Source organism: Vulpes vulpes, chromosome 16 (assembly GCF_048418805.1).
Source record: "Vulpes vulpes isolate BD-2025 chromosome 16, VulVul3, whole genome shotgun sequence".
Lineage (NCBI taxonomy): Eukaryota > Metazoa > Chordata > Mammalia > Carnivora > Canidae > Vulpes > Vulpes vulpes.
The window spans coordinates 54,217,160-54,237,764 of record NC_132795.1 but is presented as its reverse complement, the minus strand read 5'-3'; the positions used below and the strand labels follow the sequence as shown (position 1 = coordinate 54,237,764).

General features: G+C 49.9%; 1 protein-coding gene across 1 annotated transcript in view; it reads left to right on the top strand.

Annotated features, from left to right (window-relative positions):
• Positions 1 to 408: 408 nt before the first annotated feature.
• Positions 409 to 20,605, top strand: part of ZC3H7B (zinc finger CCCH-type containing 7B) — a 61,709-nt gene continuing 41,512 nt past the window's right edge. The window contains exon 1 of the mRNA XM_026017411.2: positions 409 to 881. The gene's annotated coding sequence lies outside the window, so the exon portion shown is untranslated. The remainder of the gene's footprint in view (positions 882 to 20,605) is intronic.

The window sequence follows — 20,605 nt, the reverse complement described above, 5'->3', positions numbered from 1 at the left end:
TGCGCATGTGTATGTATGTACAAAACTAAGAAAGCGAAAGAAGGAAATTTGAGAGAATTTTCACAGGATGTGGGAGTCCTCTGGACTCAACGGAGCATGTAGTGGTAGCATGCACAACACTGTATTTGGAGTAAGAAGCTCTGGATTCAAATCCCCACTGGTCCTGAGCAGCTCTGAGGCAGCGTCAGGGGTGCCATACAGCCAGTCTCTCTGGTTAATGTCCCTTTCCCTACTGGGTCTCCTCAGTTAGCCCCAGAATCCTTTCTGGAAAGATCTCAAACATAAAACAGCAGCCGATGGAAGGTCTGATTCTCCTCTGGGCCACCGGCCCTCATCCGTGAAGAGGGTTTGGGGAAACCTTCAGGGAAAGCACCTGGCGACGCGGGGGCTTTTTCCGCGGATGGGGTAGGGCCGAGGCGCGGAGTCTGACCAGCATCCGCCCTGAAATACAGACTTGCCCAGGGGGGGGGGGGGAAGCCCTAAGAGGGGAGGCCACGTTTAAAGAAAATAAAGGTGGCTTCCAGGCATGAGCTCGGCACGGGGCAGGGGGACTTCCCCGCCCCCAGGTGCGCCGCCCACCCCGGGCGCGAGGCGAGGGCAGCCGCGCTCTAGGACCGGGGAGGAAGAGCTGCGGGAGACGGTGCCTCCAGCGGGTGCTGCCGCGAGCGGCCGGCCGACGGCTGGAAATGAAAGTACAGCGCTCCGGAGCCACATGGACGGAGCTGCCGGGGCGGCGGCGCCGGGAGCAGGATGCGGCCGCCCGTAATTAAATAGCATTTACTCTTATTATTACTAATAATAATAACGTAATCATACCTCTAGTCATAGCATACCATTTATCGGGCTCGGCGCAGGCCCGCGGGGAGCGCAGCCCGGCCGAGGTGAGTGCTGCGCGCGGCCCGAGCCCCGCGGGGCGGAGGCCGGGGCCGGGGCCCGAGCGCGTCCCGGCGGCCGGCGCGGGAGGGCTCGGGGGCGCCCGGGGGCCGCGCCGGGCCGGGGGAGGCGCGGGGGGCCTGGCCGGGCCGGAGCTGCGCGGGGCCCCCCGGAAAGTGCATTTTGCAGAGATAAAGAGCCGCCAAAGCCTCATTTCCTCCTTTTTGGGGCTCCCCCCTCCGCGTCCCCGTGCCCTGCCCCGAAGTTTCAAAGTTGCGCGGCCGGGGGCACCTGCCGCGGGCTGCTTCGGCCGCCCCTGCGGCACCGGCGGGGGGGGGGGTGCCTTGCAATTTTCCTCCGTTGGGGGGGGGCTCCCGCCTCGGCGTCCGGAGCTGTGGGGCGCGCGATGCTTTGCCGGCCCCCGCGAAGGGGGTCCGGGGGGCCGGCGGGGGCGTCCCTGGCCGCGCGCCCCTGCCTTTTGTGTGCGTCCTGGCCCCGCAGCGCCGCGAGTTGGAGCGACCGCAGCACGGGCCGAGGACCGCGGCCGCCGACCGGTCGCCTCCGCCGGCTGCGGCGGCCACGCGAGCCCGGGGATCCGGGGCCTGCGGCCGGGCCCGGGGGGAGGGGTCGGCAGGAAAGGGGGGCGCGGTCTGGGCAGGGGGGCATTTCCGCTCGCGAGATCCACCCCCGGGCTCGGAGGCCTGAGCGGGGCGGGTCTCTGGGCCGGGAGCGCGCGGGGACCGCGGGGGGTGGGGTGGGGGGCGCCCCCCGGAGGTGGGCGCCCTAGGGTCACCGACCCCGGCCTCGGACCCTCCTCCCGCCCTTGGCGGGCCTCAGGGATCCCCCCTGTCTCCTGGGCCTGCTCCCTCCTATCCCTTTTTAAATCGGATGTTTATAATAACATGCCTAGTTGGGGGGGGGGGGGGGACTTTCAACAGAGACAAAGCAGTTTTCCCAGGAGGAAAAAAAAGAAACAAAAACAAAACGGAGAAACGTTCAGTCTGCCCCTGATGGCTGTGGTGCCAGCATGGCATCAATGGGGAAGAGTAGGGTCTGGGGCCAGGAAAGAGTGCTGGCGAGTCTGGGGCTGGAGAGGGGGGCTGGGCCTGGATTGGGGGACTGGGGACCCACAGCATCTTTGTCGGGGATTTCACTTCTCTGGGGCTGCTCGCAGAGACTTTGGCGCCTGGGTTCCAGACTTTGAACCCCAACTTCTTAACCATTTTCCTGGGCATCTGCAATTCATCCAGTCCCATGAAAATAGCAGAATGCAGATCCTTAGATTTTCACACAAATGGGATAATTATAGTACATTTAGCAACTGTCAGACCCAAGATTCCAGCGGAATCTTTACTTCTACTAGCAAGACTACTACTGCCCCTCTCCCCACATACAGTCCTACCCACCAAGGTCTCCATTCCTCATTTTGACTTCCTATAGAAATTGGACTGTGAGGTAGGAATGATACCTGGCCAAAACACTAAGGAGCAATTTTGAGGCATGGAATGCCTTGAGCTGAGAAGGAGAAACCTGTGTTGAGGAAGGATGAGGTCTGAGGATGGGAGAGAGATTTTGTGGTTGCTGAGCTGGCACGAGGGTTGTGTTCCACGGATGCTGTGAATCCTAGGCTGTGGGCTTTTTGTTTGGGATAGACAATTAAGAATGCAGGTGTGGGTGGATTATTTGGGGCTAAGGAGCTCTGTGAGATGAGCCAGTCTCTAGGAATAAGAAAGTTAAGACGTTGATAGGTTTGGATTCTGAGAATCTGAAAATAATAATCCCTTAAATAGAACTTTTTAGTTTATAACAAAAGGGCTTTCGCATATGCTGGCTCATCTGTCCTCCATAGCAACCATGTCAGGTAGACATTATTCAATCCTCATTTTCCAGATGAGAGACCTGAGGCTTCTAGAATCGAATGTCTCCCTGGAAAGTCACATAGCAGAGCTAGGATTCCCACTTAGTTGTTCCGACTCCAAATCTTCAGTCATCCCCCGAGTCCGCGGCCACCTTAGCAAGTTAGTTTTCAAATGCCCCCTTTGGGGCATGGTGAGATGCTGTGGGGCGGCTTGGGGTTGAGTTTGTTACTTAGAGTCTGGCTGGAAAGAGAAAGCACTTTTGGTAGAACCCATGAGAGGACCAAGAAATGCTCGATACTGGAGTCGATGCAGTGGGATTGAATGGAAGAAAGATCCAGGAACTGGATCTTGAGTTTGGAAGAATGGGGAGGTTTGGCTGGGAGAGGGAAGAGGAGGGGAATTCTTAGGCTCACCACGTTGCTTCAGTGCTGGGAGATTGACATACATCCTCATTGACTTTAACAGTGATTCTGTGAGGGGTGGGCATTTTTCTCTCCATTTCACAGATGGAGAAACTGAGGGATGCAGGATGAATGCAGTTGGTCCTATGTCATCCAGCTGGATTGGAACCCAGGCCTTTGTGACTGTTGAGTGTCAGAATTGGGTGGGTTCCATTTCAAATGAGTAGACAAAGAGCAGAGACCCAGACAGTCTGATTTGGCACATGCAGTGGAGGTGGGGGCTTACGCCCAAAGACCAGCAGGCTCCCCAAGGAAGGGGAGTTTTACGGAATTACCTTAGATCTCAGGGCCTCACAGGGCTGGCCCAGTGAAAGTACTAAAGAGATTTCTGGAAGCATTCCTGGAGAAGGCAGGATGGTGGTGAAGGAGGACTGGGCTCTGTTCACTTTCTTAGTGCCTGCGGTGGCCTGGCTAGACACTTTGAACGAGCTTGTAGTTTGGAAAGGAGAAAGACATGGGTGATTAACCTGAGCTTCCCAAGGGCAGGAACGGGTTCTGATTGACCCCCTGTGCTCCAGGCCCCCGTGGAGGTGCCAGGAAGACCCATTCAGCCGACGTGTTGTCATATTGAATTATACCCCAGTGTAGAGGAGGAAGGCTTCTTTTGCCCTGGAGTGGAAGGTCTTCCTAGAAGAAGCACCATTTGAACATTTGAGAGGTGGATTCAGAAAAGTCAGAGAAGGCATCCTGAGGAGAGGCGCTAAGGCCGGTAAAGGCAGGGCAGTGCAAAGAGAGAACCCACAGATCATTGGTTCGGCCACTATGTGGGTGGCAGGAGTCAGTTCACATTCAAGTCAGGCTCTGGCACTGGGGTCCCTTGGGCTCCCTGGGCCTACATTGACCTTTCTGAAAACGAGCCCTGAAGTTTGATGGTATGATGGTAATCTGTGGGAGAAACCCAGTGCCCGGGGATCGGGGCAGGAGAGTCCAATGCGAGGAACTATATGTAGAGAGGTTTTAAGATGTTTCTGGTTTTTTAAAAGACTTTATCCATTCTTTCATGAGAGACACAGAGAGAGAGGCAGAACATAGGCAGAGGGAGAAGCAGAGTCCCCGTGAGGAGCTGGGACCCCAGGACCACCATCCAAGCCGAAGGCAGATGCTCAACCTCCGAGCCACCCAGGTGCCCCGGTTTTAAAATGTTTAATCATGTAACCATTACCCAATCCAGCATTTCCTATGGTTGGGCCCTGTTGCGAGTGATTTTTCCTCAATAAGCTTACTTAATCTTTACAACAGATGCACAGGTAATAAGCACTGTGACTGTCCCCATTTTACAGATGAAGAAACTGTCGAGGGAGGTTACGTGGCATTGTGTAAGTCGCAGAGCTGGAAAGCAGACCCAGGCTGCCTGGTGTTAGGGTTTGCTCGCCGTGGGACTAGAGACTGGGAGGGACGGACCGGGCAGTGGTAACTTCACAAGGCAGAGGTGGAGGTGTCCTCTGAGGAAGTCTGGCTGCAAGCCGAAGCTGGAGCCTCAGCCCGGGCTGATGAAGTGACTGCTACGTGTCGGCTCCCAGGAGCCTCCACAGAAGCCAGCTCCTTTCATCACATTTAATGGCCCATAGAAAATGGGCTCGTTTTCCTTTCTCTGTCATCGCCAGCTACAGGGCTCCTTCCTGCCTTATTTATTTCCCTAGGAAGTCTGTTTCTCTGCTAGCGCCTTGATGGGTTCTGCAGGTGTGTGAGCACTGTCTCCCCATCGGGCTGTCAGGGCCATGTCTGCATCCAGAGCCCAGCTGCAGCCGACTTCAGTTCAGGCACGAGTCCCCAGCCCCGAATCAGAGGTTGACACATGGGCTTGATGGCAGCAGGGCAATTAGGGCCCCCAGCCACCACATACGTAGGGCTGCCATGTGCCAGCCCTGGGCTTGGTGCTTTCTGGGCCCTCTTTCATTAGATTGGCTTAACAACTCTTAGAGGCAGCACCAAGTATTAGCAGCTCCATCTCACAGGTGAGATGGTCACAGGTCTCCCAGGCTCCAAGGTCACAGGGCCCTGGTAAAGCCAGGCCTTTTGTATTCCCAAGCCCAAGGTCTTTGCTGCTCAGCAGGAGAGATGCCTTCAAGTTATATTGTTTAGTTAGTTAGTAATCTCTACGCCTGCCCATCATGGGGCTCAGACTCATGGCTCTGAGATCAAGGGTCACATGCTCTTACTGATCAAGCCAGCCAGGTGCCCCATGAAGTCTCCGTGAAGCTCTTACCTATCTGGAAATCTCAATTATCTATCATTTGTATTGTGCTTTTGGCCGTATTCTCATGAGTCCTCTTGACACTCCTTTAAGGTGAGAAATGTCTGCTTTGCAGAAGGAGAAAATGGAGAGGCCACCCACCCTCCAGCTCTTCCTACCCTGTCCACATTGTGACTTGGAAAGGGAACAGAGTGTCGCATTCCCTGTGTCTTCCGAAGTGCAGGGGTCAGCCAGCGAGCATTCACTGAGCACTTCCTGTGAGGGCTGCAGGGGAGGTTGAGGCTGTGACCCTTCTGGGGTTTACGGAGGTTCATCTGTGCTCTTGGTCTCAGGAGCATTCCGTGTAGTGCCCTGTCCCCCTCCGGGCAAAGGAATTTAGGGTAGGGTGTCCAAAGCCCTGAGTTTCATTCCCAGCTCTAGCATACACTAGCTGTGTGCGTGTTCTAGGGCACAATCATACTGTCACTCTTGGCCTCAGTCTCTTGTTCTGTGAAATAGCCTCATTGATTTGAGTCCCATTTTCCCCTGGTTTGCTGTGAGACTCAAATGAAAAGGATTTCAAAACTATAAAGACTACTGGTGTGACAGCATGGTTGTGGTGGCTATAGCCTCCAGAATGTTTCTAAATCTCCATTGCCTTCCTTGATCCAGGCTTGGACCACTGCAGTAGCTTGCTAGCTCATCTTCCAGCTTCTCCTCTTGTCATCTACCCTCAATGCAGCAGCCTGACAGATCTCAAGATTTAAATGGGACCTTGTCACTCTTCTGCTGAAAAGCTTCTAGTGGCTTCCTGACACACATAGAACACAGTGCTGGCTCCCCCAGTATGACCTGCATGTAGCTTTCGAAACAGCCTTACCCGGCCCCTCGAAATGTGCTTCCTACTTGTCTTGCCCTCACTCTAGCACTGCAGTCATACTAGCCTTCTGTCTTTGCCTCGAACATTCTGAGCTTGCTCCCACCTCAGGGCCATTACTTTTCCTGTACCCTCTGCTGGTGCATGCTTACCTACCTTGTGTGTTCCCGTGGCTGGCTCCTTCTTGTTTCTCTTAAATGCTGCCTCGCCGAAGGGCCATCACTCCCACCACATTTCCCATTTCAGTTTGTTCGTAACTCTCCTCTGTAGCTTTACTTGTCTTGTGCATTTAACATTGGCCTGTTTTTTTGTCTTCCCACGCCTGGACCACATGTTTCACGAGGTCAGGGACTTTATTAACCTCTTTCCCCCAGCATCTCACAGAGCTCCTGGTGCATAGAGGTGTTCTGTGGTTGTTTGTTGAATAGATGAATAATAGTAGCAGGGTTGTCCAGAACAGCCCTTGCCAAAAAAGAGTGGCCTAGATAGATAGAAACTGCAAGAAAATTGGTGTTGACTGATCAGAAAGCACTTACGGGGTAATTTGTAAGTTGCCAGGAGCTCTCTAACAGTGCGGGTTCAGGAGAAATACAAATGTCTGATCTCCTCTTGGATATGGGGGTGAGGACACACTGTAAATCTGCAAAATAGTCTTGCAAGGCGGGTATCATTAGCTCCATCTTTGACAAAACCAAGGCTCAGAGAGATGCCCTCAAAGCTAGTGGGAGGCTATGCTGGGATTGGAACCGGGTCTGGTGGACTCTTCAGCTCGGGGCTCTTTGCACTGTCCCTACCTGCCTGTCTTCAGGCAGTGAAGCAGGCTGGGCAGTCTGTGATAAGCTTTTGGTGCCCAGGCGGTATGACCACAAGGATTTCTGAGCGCCCGTGCACAGGGGGCAGTAACTTCTCAATTGCTCAAAAGAACAAGCACTCTACCAGTGGACTCTGGATGATTTCTTATATCATTATTATTATATAATTATACCTGCCCATAATTCCCAAGGCTTTTGCAATAAGCTCTGTTACTTTTCTGTTAAAGAAAAGTTTACTGTTTAAATGTCTTACTTTATAGCTGGTGAGTTATGATGGCGAATTTGGAGCCCCAGCCCTTGGAGATAGAGTTGTGGGTTTGAACCCTTCCTGTGCAGTTTGACCCCAAGGAGTCATGAGTAGAAGACAAGAAAGTAAAAGCCCTTTGTAACCAGAGCGGCAGGCAGGAAGGTTATGCTCCGCTGCTGACTCTTAGTTTGGCTTATAGAGGGACCGTGGGGAGGCCTAAGGGAAGTTTCCTGAACTTTGGTTTCTGTTCAGGGTAGTTAAAAGAAAACAAACTGCAAGTTGTTAAGGCCTGTGGGCGGTCCATTTCTCATGTTCATTCCTTGACAGGTGGTTTCTGGTGCAGCCTGAGGTTGCTGGTGCCGCTAGCTTGCTTCCTCAGCAGCTGGGTAGCTGTGGGCAGGTCACAGATTCTCCAACACTCACTTCTTTTTAAGACTTTGGGTTTTTTTTTTTGTTTGTTTGTTTTTTTGTTTTTTTTTGAGGTGCCTGGGTGGCTCAGTTGGTTAAGTGTCTGCCTTCAGTTCAGGTCGTGATCTTAGGGTCCTAGAATAGAGTCCCTGCATTAGGCTCTCTGCTCAGTGGGGAATCTACTTCTCTTTCTCCCTCTGCTCCCCCCTGACCTGTGCTCCCTCTCTCTTTCTCAAATAAATAAATAAAATCTTTAATTTAATTTAAGTTATTTATTTGACAGAGAGAGCACAAGAGGGGGAGTGGGAGAGGGAGAAACAGACATCCCACTGAGCAGGGAGCCTGACGCTGGCCTCAATCCCAGGACCCTGGAATCATGACCTGACCTGAGCCAAAGGCAGACATTTCACCAACTGAGCCGCCCAGGCACCCCTAAATAAAATCTTAAAAAAAGAAAAAGCAGACTTTATTTTTTCAAGCCTAGCTTTTTCATAGAAAGTAGGGATAATAGCACCTACCTTTGAGATTATTGTAGGGATAAACATGATTCCTTAGGACAGGGCTCCTAAATCGTCTCTGCACTGCAGACCTGTTGGGTGGCCTGGGGCAGCCCATGAACACCTTCTCAGAATACTGTTTTATTTTTATTTATTTATTTATTTATTTATTTATTTATTTATTTATTGGATTTTATTTATTTATTTGAGAGAGAGCACGCTCGCACAAGCTGGGGGAGGGGCAGAGGGAGAAACAGACTCCCGCTGAATGCAGAGCCCCATATAGGGCTCTATCCCAGAACCCTAGGACCATGACCTGAGCTGAAATCAAGAGTTGGATGCTTAACTGACTGAGAGTGCCCCAGAATACTGTTTTAAAATGTATAAAAGTAAGATACATGGGATTGCAAAGGAAAACGCTTCTCTCAAACTGTAGCTGGGCTCTTTTATCAGTGCACTGTAAAACAAGATCTGGCAGTGAGTCTAATATAAGCACCATAATTTTGAAGTTGTGATGAGCGTGAACAATATTTTATTGTGCCGGCAGTAGCTGAAATGTGACAGGGAAAGAGCTGTAATTTCTAGCACGACACTACTACAGTGTATTGCCTGCGTTCATAATTGAAGGGAATGCTAAATACCAGGTAGGGGTTAGTGAAAAAAACTTGTACATGTTTTCCCATCCAAGTTCATGGACCCCTGAATTCTCTCCATGGGCCCCAGGCTCAAAACCCCTGCCATAAAAGGTGCATGACACCCAACACGTTATCTCCAGAAATGAACCAAGACCCCTTGACCTCCTTGGTGCAGAGGATCCTTAGGTGGACAGACAGGGTGCAGAAAACCTGTGGGTAAGGGATGAATGTCGACCTAGAATTCTGACTAGTGAGGTTGAGGACGGTGAAACTGAACCTTTGCTGGTCTCTGAGTAAGCTGTTGGAGGGCCTGGTGAGTCAGGAGGAGTGCCAGGCGTCTTTGGAGATGACGTAACCACAGGTAGTGCAGTGTGGGGCAAGTCTGCAGTCTGTACTGACTGCTCCTCTTCCATGAAACCTGGGGTAGGTAAAGGCCAGGCATGTGGAGTGTGGGATGAGGCTGGGGGTAGCCTGTGGGGATGGGGGAGGAGCATCTTCGAGTTGGGAGATGAGAGTGTGTGGTGGGCTCCAGAACCCAACTGGCAGGGTTCAAGTCCCCACTCTGTCACAACTTGTGTGACCCTTGGAGATAATTTCACCTCCTTATACCTTGGTCTCCTCATCTGTAGAATGCGGATGATATTAGTACTTTCTTATGGGGTGTGGTGAAAATTAAGTATTATATTTGTTAATTTTAAAAAGATTTATTTATTTCTTTGAGAGGAGAGAGTGTGGGGAAGAGCAGAAGGAGAGAGAAACTTTTTTTTTTTTTAAGAGACACACACGGGGAGAGAGAGAGAGAGAGAGAGAGAGAGAGAGAGAGAGAGAGAGAGAAACAGAGACAGAGACACAGGTAGAGGGAGAAGCAGGCTCCATGTAGGGAGCCTGACGTGGGAATCGATCCCGGGTCTCCAGGATCTGCCCTGGGCTGAAGGCAGTGCTAAACCGCTGAGCCACCGGGGCTGCCCAAGAGAGAAATTTTAGCAGACTACTCGCTGACCTCGGAGCCCAGTGCAGGGCTCAGTATCATAACCCTGAGATCATGATCTGAGCTGAAACCAAGAGTCAGATGCTTAACTGACCACAGCACCCAGGGGCCTAGAGAATTAAGTATTATATTTAAAACTCTTTGAGCAATATCTAGTAGGAGAAAAAAAGCTTAATAAAGGACTGAAATTGGGGCACCTGGGTGGTTCAGACAGTTCAGCATCTGCCTTTGGCTCAGGTCATGATCTTGGGGTCCTGGGATTGAGGCCCCGCATGGGGCCCCCCTGCACAGCGGGGAGCCTGCTTCTCCCTCTCCCTCTGCTTGTACTCTCATTCTGTCTCTCAAATAAATAAATAAGATCTTAAAAAAAAAATAAAAAAGGATTGAAATCAGCATCTTCCCTGTTATTCTAGGGTTGGTGAGATTCCACTTACTCAGTATAGATTCTGGAGCACTGCTTCTGTGTGCTGCCCAGAGATGAATCAGATGTGGCTTCTGCCTTCAGGGAGCTCATAGTTTAGGGAGAGATGGGGACATAAGCATCCACTGCCAGTGAACTAGGGTAAGTGCGTTGGTTGTGAGCTTGGGGTACTGCCTTAGGGTGGGGGTTGGGGAAACAGTCTTCCTGGAAGAGGAGCCACCTAGGCTAACCCTGAAGGAAGCACCAGGCCCTAGCTAGGGTGGGAAGGAAGGAGGGGGTGTGAAGGTTGTTGCAGACCAAGTGGGCAGCTTGGGTCTGACACTGTTGGGGAGAGTAACCTTCCAGGCCGGCCGTGGCGCTGGAGGGGAGGCCAGCTACTCCCTGCAGTGCTCTGTGCTCAGGATGAGCAGCTTGGCCTTTGTCCTTCTGGTAGTGGGCGTCATGAAGGTTGTATTTGTTTTTCAACTTTCTATTCACAGGAAGTAGCAAAAATAGTACAAAGAGTTCCCTTCACCCAGCTTCCCCTGATGATGGTATATGGTAGTTGTACATTATTGAAACCAGAAAATTGGCACTGGTACATTACGAAACTTCAGAGCTTATTAGGTTTTCACCTTTAAAAAAAAAAAAAACACCCCCAAACAACTGCATTCATCTGTATGTGCGCAGGTGCACACCAGGAAGGGTTTTGAGCAGGGGAGTGACATTGACATATGTGTTGGACAAATATCCTTGACCGTCAAACAGCAGCAGATTGGAGGGGGCTTGTTGGAGGCTGTTGGCAGGAGATGCTGCAGGCCTGAGAGCTGTGGTCATGAGGTGGTGGGAGGAGCTGCAGAGTGGAGAACTGTTTTAGAGGTAAAGGTGGAAGGAACGGGGGACTGAGAAAAGGATAGCAGTTGGAGCCGTGACTGGAGTTTGGGAGAAAAGGAGGAGTAGTAGAAGCAAGGGAGATGAAGTCTGGAATGTGGTAAGTTGGAGGAGCAACACAACTGGGATGGGCACCAGGGAGGACTTTCTGGACACGGAGGCATCAAGCTGGGTCTTAACAGATGAATAGGAGTTGGCATGTGTGGGGAGAGGGCATCCCAGGTAGAGGGCTCAGGATTTGGAAAAGCATGGAGGTTCTAAGCAGCCTGAGTGTTGGACATCCAGATAGTGCTGTCCAGAGGGCAAAAGACATGAATCTGAAATATTGGGGAGGGGGCGAACTTGGCAGGAGGAATAGATTTGTGAGTCATCGACATGACTCATAAGATCATGAAATGCAAGAGCTCATCTGGGGAGAGCATGCAGAGTGAGGAGAACAGGAGCACTGTCCGTTAAATGGAAGCTCGGACGCATTGGTCTTGAGACCTGGGCAGAGGAAGAGGAGCCCCTAACAGAACAGGACCCATCAGAGAGACGTGAGAAGGACCTGGCAGTTGCAGCCAAGAGTCCCCAAAAAGGCGAGTAAAAACTGCCCCTCTACTGGACTCAACAACCAGGAGATCCCTGGGATGGGATGACCTTTGGTGGAGTGGGAGGGGGGTTGCTGAATTTTGGGGAGTGGAGTAGGAGGTGAGGATGTAGAGACAGTATAGACTACTGTTTCACAACATGTGACCAAGAAAAGGAGAGGTTGTGCATTATCCAGAAGGGGATTCAGGATCAGGGGAAGAAATTATTTGTGGATGGGGGAGACTTGAGCATGATGACAGGTTGAGGGGTCCTGGGGCTGGATCTGACTGCTTAATGGGAAACAGATGGTGATCTGTATGGGCCCTGGGGCCAGGCTGCTGGGATTTGAATCTCAGCTCTACCATGTACCAGCGGTGTGACCTTGGGCAAGTCACTTAGCTTCTCTGTGCCTCTTTTTTCTCCTCTACAAAGTGAGAATGATAGGCTATCTCACAGGGTGTGCTAGAAAGAAAGCATTATGTATAAAGAGATCATGACATGCCAAGAAAAAAAAAAAATAGAGATTATGCTAGCCCCTGGCAAGTAGCTAATGTTGTTACTTGATTATTTCAGTGTACATTTTTCTCACTTATTTATTCAACACTTATTCATTTTTAAGATTTTATTTATTCATGAGAGACAGAGAGAGACAGAGGCATAGACAGGATAAGCAGGCTCCATGCAAGGAGCCTGATATGGAACTCGATCCCGGGACTCTGGGATCATGCCCTGAGCTGAAGGCAGACGCTCAACCACTGAGCCACCCAGGCGTCCCTATTCATTCTTTTTTTTTTTTTTTTTTTTAAGAAATATTTATTTATATGAGAGAGACAGAGATAGCAAGAGAGAACATGAGTGGGGATGAGAGGGAGAAGCAGGCTCCCTGCTGAGTAGGGATCTCGATGTGGGACTCGATCCCAGGACCCTGGGATCATGACCTGAGCCGAAGGCAGACGCTGAACTGACTGAGCCACCAGGTACCCCAACACTCATTGATACTTATCTATGTAATAGGTTGAATGAGTTGATATTCATTGGTCCATTTCTTTTACTACCATTTATGGAGCACTTGCTCTACACCAAGCACAGGGCCAGGCATTGAGATTTTGAAGAGGCTGGTACAGTCCCTGCCTGGTCTGATGAAGATCTGAATCTCTGAAATTCTGTCATCATCAAACTCTTCTCCAAACTGGGTGTGTGTGTGTGTGTGTGTGTGTGAAGAAAAATTGTGTTTCCGTCATGGTTTTCAGGTCAATGATTTGGTCTTTCTCTTGGGAAGAACAGCTCATGGACATTCGGGCAGACCTGGAACACTGGGTTTGAAACCAGGCTACTGGTTCCCACTTGGCCTCTGCCCTACGGGGTTGACCTCAGGTCAGTCATCTAATTTTGTATTTCAGATTACAAGGTTGATACTTGCTCTGCAAAAAATCCAAATCACACTAAGGCACATAAAGTGGAAAGTGTTCTGCGTCCTGTTGCCCCTTGACAGATCCCAGTCCCCAGAGAGAACCAGTTAAATTTGGAGAATATCTTTCAAACTTCTTGATATAAACACACATTGCACACAGATGTCATCGCACAACACAAGAGTGTTCAGGAATCGGCTGCTTTTTTTTCTTCCCCGACTGTGTATGGTGGCACCTCCATCACAAAGCCATATAATAGATGCCAATAGCTGCCTTGTGTTCCACGGTGGGGTGTACTGTAACTTAATGGAGTAATTCTCTACTGATGAACGTTAAAGTTCCCTCGAATTTTTCACTTAAAAATTTTTTTTTTAAATATACTTACTCATGAGAGACACACAGAGAGAGGCAAAGTCCTAGGCAGAGGGAGAAGCAGGCTTCATGCGGGACTCAATCCTGGATCCCGGGATCACGCCCTGAGCAGAAGGCAGACGCTCCACCGCTGAGCCACCCAGGCATCCCGTGAGTTTTTCACTCTTAAAAAATAAAAACAAAAACAAAAACAAAAAAAACAGGGCAGCCCCGGTGGCCCAGCGGTTTAGCACCGCCTTCAGCCCAGGGCCTGGTCCTGGAGACCCGGGTTTGAGTCCCACGTTGGGCTCCCTGCGTGGAGCCTGCTTCTCCCTCTGCCTGCGTCTCTCATGAATAAATAAATAAAATCTTAAAAACAAAACATCCTGTGCAACTGAGCGCTCGCACAAGGATTTTGGTAGATTAAATTCTTGGAACTGAAGTTTCTGGGTTCAAAGGAAAGGGCGCTTTATCACGTAGAAAGCCTTTTGGCTGTAAGTAACAATTCCTACCTCAAAACAGGAGTTTATTAGACTCTCATGTGATAAATGAAGCGGAGCAGCGGCAGGATCAGCTGTTACTGGGTCACACACGCCATCCAATAACTTTGAGCTCTTTCTGCTCCGCCCGTCCCCAGCTCACGCCTCTCCCCCCTACTCGCCGTCACGCGGCGCAGAGACCCGCCCAGGGCTTCCGCCCCTTTTAAGGGTGAAGAAAACCATTCCCAGAAGTCCCTTGGCTGACTTCCTCTCCTTTCTCATTGGTCAGGGTGATGCCACGTGCCCTTGCCTCAGCCAATCACCTGCAAGTAAAATGACCACTGTGATGGGCTGAGGCTCGTGCAGGTTCACCAGAGTGACTTCGAAGGGAACAGGCTTGGGGCTGTGCTGGGGAGGACGGAGGCCAACTGGCTACCTTGCTCCTTGCGGGAGATGTTGCTGCGCGGCTTCACAGAGACGCTGCCAGTTCACTCCGGGAACTTGCAGCGTTGGAGAGTGCTCGTTCCTCTACCTGCATCAGCTGGGCTCTCTTCTCACAGTAGTGTCGGGGGTGAAAAGTGTGACGTCTTGTTTATTGTGCGGTTCTTGTGTCAGTGTGTTCGACTGTCTTTTTTTTTGTTTGTTTGTTTAAGATTTTATTTATTCATGAAAGACACACACACAGAGAGAGAGAGAAGCAGAGGGAGAAGCAGGCTCCGTGCAGGGACCCCGATGCGGCATTCGATCCCGGGACTCCAGGATTGCACCCTGGGCTGAAGGCAGGCGCTAAACCGCTGAGCCACCCAGGGATCCCCTGACTGTCTTTTCTTCATGATTCATAGTTCCTCTGGATTTCCTGTTTATGTTCTTTGCCCTTCTTCTTAAGTAATAATACTGATCATAAAATAGGTTGACATTAAATGTTTACTCGGGGCCTGGCATTTCACTGAATCTTCACAACAACCCTGTAAAGAAGGTATTAGTATCTCTGGGGCATCTGGGTGGCGCAGTCCACTAGCGTGGGATTCTCGATTTCAGCTGGGGTGATGACCTCGGGGTGGTGGGATTGAGTCCGGGGTTGGGAGCCCCACTCAGTGGGGAGTCTGCTTCTCCCTGTTCCTCTGCTTCGTACCTGCCCCCCCCCCATGCTCGTGCTCACTCCCACACTGTATCAAATAAATAAATAAAATCTTTAAAAAGAAGAAGAAGGAGGTATTAGTATCCCTGTTTGAGAGATGAGGGAAGTGAAACTGAGAAGTCAAGCAACTTGTATACAGTTAGTAAGGAACAAGGCTTGGATTTGAACTCATGTGTGAACCTGGGTATGTGGTCACATACACTGCTGACATGGTAAGGGAATTGTTTCCTGCTGGTTCCTTAATTAATGGCGATTTCTGGGAAGAGCCATTTGAGGTAAGTCCAGCTTGAGATTCCCAAATTGTAACAACATGGACGTAGAGGAGGGGAGAGGGGACTGCCCTGCCTGGCACTGAGATCCTGGGTGAAACTTGGGCCTGTTTTCTCCTTGGACTTCTTTTGTTTGACCTACATGCTTTTTGCTCTTCCACCAAGTGCCCTGATCAAGCATGCCCCACCCCTACCCTCACCCTCAAGGAACTCCTCTCCCTCTTCAGCTGAGAACGAATGCTCTTTTAACCACTATCTCAGTCTATTGGGGGTGCTATAACAATATAGCATAGACTGAGTGGTTTAAACAACAGAAGTTTGTTTTCTCATAGTTCAGGAAGCTCGAAGGCCCAGATAAGGTGCTGGCAGATTCAGATTCAGTTTCTGATGGGAACCCTCTTCCTGGCTTGCAGATGGCTGCCTTCTCCTTGTGGCCTCATCTGACCTTTCCTCCCTGTGTGGGCAGGGAGAGAGAGGAAGAGCTCTCTGTGTCTCTGCTAATAAAAGCACTAACCCTATGATACCAGGGCCCCACCCTAAGACCTCATTTAATCTTAATTACTTCTCAGAGGTCCTATTTCATATTGGGGCTTAGGGCTTCAATATATGACTTTGGCGGGACACAAACATTCAGTGTATAAATTCCCCCCCCCTGTCCCCCCAAATTCATGAACAGCCCCCAAATCTTAGCTCCTTCTGCATCAACTCTAAAGTCCCAAGACTCATCTAAGTCTCTAAATCAGGGCTGGGTGAGACTGGAGGCAGATTCATCCAGAGTAAACTCCTCACCAGCTGCGAACCTGTGAAACCAGACAGGTTATGTGCTCCCCAAAAGCAATGGTGGGACAGGCATAGGATAGACATTCCCATTCCAAAAGGGATCCGTCGGAAAGAAGAAAGAAGCAGCAACGAGCCCAAGCAAGTCTAAGACCCAATGGGGAAAATTCCATTTGATTTAAAGGCTTGAGAATCATCTTCTTTTTTTTTTTTTTTTTCTTTTTTGAGAATCATCTTCTCAAGATGATTTTGGCTTCCTGGTCCATGGGGGTGCAGCATACCCTCCACAGCTCTGAAAAGGAATCAGTGGCCCCACCAAGGCAGCTCTGATGATCTGTGATTCAGGATCAGACTTCCCTTGAAGGATAAAACATGTTCGCTTCCAAGTAACTCTATAGTCTGGTGCTGTAGAATTCGAGAAGTCCAGCAGCTTTCCTGCAGTTCGTCATCCAGTTTTCTCTGTCCCCTTTGGTTCTAACTGGCAGTGTTTCTGCTGGTATAATCCCATCTCTATTTCTGATTTCTGCTGATAGCTGATTCGATATGTGGTTCATACTCATACTCAGCTCCTTATCAAATGGTTGTTCAGCCACATCCTGTGTTCTCTTCAGGACACGCTTTCTCATTTTTTTGCAATACAGAATGGCTGAGAGTTTCCCAGTTCTTCAAGTTCTGGTACCTTTTGTTTAACAGTTCCTTCTTCAATTCATCTCTTTTCTCTCAAATTTTATTATAAGTAGTAAGGAGGACTCATGCCACACCTTCCATACTTTGCTTAGAAATCTCCTCGGCTTAGGGGCTCTGGTAGGGGCTCAGTGGGTTTTTGGCTCAGATCGTGATCTCAGGGTCATGGGATCGAGTCCTGCATCAAGCCATGTAGCAGGCTCCGTGCTCAACATGGAGGCTCTCTCTCTCTCCCTCTCTCCCTCCCTCCCTCTCCTTTGCCCCTCCCCCAACTTGGGCTTGCTTTGTCTCTCTCTTAAGTAAATAAATAAAACCTTTAAAAAATCTCCTCTGCTAAATAACCATTTTCATCTCTCTCTTTTTTTAAAGATTTATTTATTTATTTATTATAGACATAGAGAGAGAGAGAGGCAGAGACACAGGAGGAGGGAGAAGCAGGCTCCATGCCGGGAGCCTGATGTGGGACTCGATCCCAGGACTCCAGGATCATGCCCTGGGCCAAAGGCAGGCGCTAAACCACTGAGCCACACAGGGATCCCCCCCATTTTCATCTCTTGCAAATTCTACTTCTCACAAGAAAATGGAACACAATTAATTAATTAAAATTTAAAAGTTTATCTATAATCTCTACATCCAGCATGTGGCTTGAACTCACAACCCTAAGATCAAGAGTTGGTGCTCGGGGCACCTGGATGGCACAGTCAGTTGGACATCTGACTCTTGGTTTCAGCCCAAGTCATGATCTCAGGGTTGAGGGCTCTAGCCCTGCATCAGGCTCTCTGTGCTCAGCACAGAGTCTGCTTGAGACTCTCTCTCTCTCTGAAATAAATAAATAAATCTTAAAAAAAAAAAAAAAAAAAAAAAGAGTCACAAGCTCTATTGACTGAGCCAGCCAGGTGCCCCACTAGAACATAATTTAGCCAAGTTCTTTTTTTCTTTTTTTAACATTTTATTTATTTATTCATGAGAGAGACACACACACAGAGAGAGGCAGAGACACAGGCAGAGGGAGAAGCAGGCTCCATGCAGGGAGCCTGATGTGGGATTCAATCCTGGATCTCCAGGATCATGCCCTGGGCTGAAGGCGGCGCCAAACTGCTGAGCCACCTGGGCTGCCCAATTTAGCCAGGTTCTATGCCACATTATGACAAGGATGACCTTTCCTCCAGTTTCCAATAAACTGTTTGTCATTTCCATCTGAGGCCCCACAGGAACTGCCTTTAACATCCTTGTCTCTGCCAGCCATCCCTTCATGGCAATCAAGGGTTTTTCTAGCTGCACCTCAGAGCTCCCTCATTTCCAGTCATCACACAGTTCCAAAGCCACCTCCATAGGTTCAGGTATTTGCTATAGTAGCACCCCACCTCTTGGTACCAAAATCTCTACTAGTCTACTCCGGCTGCACAAACAAAATGCAGGATCAGAGAGCCCTACCCTTATGACCTCATTTAACTGTAATTACTTCTTAGAGCCCCATCTCCAAGTAAGTCCTACTGGGGGTAGGGCTTCAACATATACTCTAATGGGAGAAACACACATTCAGTTCCTAACAACTGCTTATAAAAATATTCTTCCCAGAGGAAGGACATTGGGAAGGAGAAAGGGGTGTCAGCATTAGGTGCTTGCTGGGGCTGGGGGCTCTTGGTCACTTGGCAAAATGTTAATGAGGTTGTCCCATGCCCATCTTCCCAGGCCCTTTGAACCCAGGCTCCAGGATCACCGTGTGGCCTTGGACAACTTTCCTAACCTCGTGGAGCACTATTTTCCTGCCTGATGGTGTTGTAGTGAAACTTAATCACATTTATTTAATGATGACTCATTTTCATGCAGGACAAACCAGACACAGAGCTGCTTTTTTGTTCAAAACCTCCTGGATTTCTCATCTTACTAGGGTGAAGCCACAGTCCTTGCCCCACCGATGAAACCTCATATATGCTCTTCCCTGCTAATCTCTCTGAGCTTCCTGTTCTCCATTCTCCCACTGCCCACTCTGTTCCATCCACACTGGCCTCCTTGCTCTTCCTCAGATATACCAAATCAGTGTCCACCTCAGGACCTTTGCACTCACCGTTCCTTCTGCCCAAACACTTTTCCCCACCTGGCTTGCTCCTTTCCATCATTTCGATCTCTGTTCAAATATCAAAAAGGCCTTCCCTGGGTCCCCTATATAATTATAGCACCCTGTCGCTCTATCACTTTATTTTTTCCTTCTCTATGGGAATCCTTTCTGTGTGCCATTATGCATTTATTTGTTGTATCTCTCCTCCACCAGAACAGACACTCTGAAAGAGGAGAGATTTTGTCACCTTTGTTAATTGCTAAATCCCCAGGGTCTACCTAGAATGTTTAAAGAATCCCTTAAGGGCTTGATGCACAGGTGGCTGGCTGGCTGGCCCCATTGAAGCTCCTTTTTCTTCATGTTGTAACTGTGTCCTTGCAGCCTGCTTTCCCTGCTAGAATGTGAGCCCTTCGACGGCAGGGGTTTTGTCTGTGTCGTGGATGAGGCCCCTGCACTCAGAGCAGGACTTGGTATAGTGGAAGAGCCACTCACATTTAGTGACAGAGTTGAAGGCGTGATTGCGCACATCCCCCAGCTCACACAGGGTCACCGTCTGGCAGCCTCTCTGGCTTTATTTTCCAGGTATTGTGCTTTGTACTTTGTCTGTCCTTCCATCCGGGCATCTGGCACTTGGCAGGTGCTCTGTAGCTCATTTTCTGGGATGGGCATGGCCAGGCAAAGCCAGATATAGTACCAGACTACACAGCTGTTCGGGTTGTCTATGCCCCTCCTGTCGTTAGCAGGGACCCTTGGAGCTGCCAGCAGAAGGCCCTTCAATCAGGGGGAGGTAAGCCCAGTATCTGATGACAGAAGGCACCTAGGAAATGTGGGTTTCCTTCCCCCGCTACTACCTGACCTGGCTTTCTCCTAGTTGTGGGCCAGGCCTACTGACTTTCCAGGGCTATCTCTGCCCTTGGCCAAAGGAGACTATTCACCAATATGTTGCAGGAGTCAGAAATTTTCCCAAAGGAGGGGGACATGGTAGTTTTCTTTGCACCCTGGGCCCCATTAAGACTTGCGCCTCCAGGGCAGCCTGGGTGGCTCAGCGGTTTAGCACCGCCTTCAGCCCAGGGCGTGATCCTGGAGACCCAGGATCGAGTCCCACCTCAGGCTCCCTGTATGGAGCCTGCTTGTGTCTCTGCCTCTCTCTGTGTCTCTCATGAATAAATAAATGAAATCTTTAAAAAAAAAAAAAAAGAAAGAAAGAAAAGAAAGACTTAGGCCTCCAGCTTGGTGTTACTTTGTATTACTGTGAATTTTAACAGTGGTTATATTCTCAATGGATACGGGGTGTCTGAAGGCCTGAGACATGTGCATCTCTGCTGGGCATCCCTTGTTCATCATACCTCCTCTCACATATGGTGGCACTCCTTTTTTTTTTTTTTTTTAAGATTTTATTTATTTATTCATGAGAGACAGAGACACAGGCAGAGGGAGAAGCAGGCTCCATGCAGGGAGCCTGATATGGGACTTGATCCCGGGACTCCAGGATCACGCCCTGGGCCGAAGGCAGGCACTAAACCGCTGAGCCACCCAGGCTGCCCTGGTGGCACTTTTTCTTTAAACACCCCTAGGGAGGGCCCAGCCCCTTGGGGCAGCCCTACCAGCCTCTACCAGCCTGGCAGCGTTGCTTATGAGATGAAATCTGTTTGCCAGGGTGCCCTGGCCTAGGGCCTTCACACTCAAGAGAATGACTCTAGAGTGGTCGACCATAGACCCTAGAACAGGAAATTAGAAGAAGCATGATG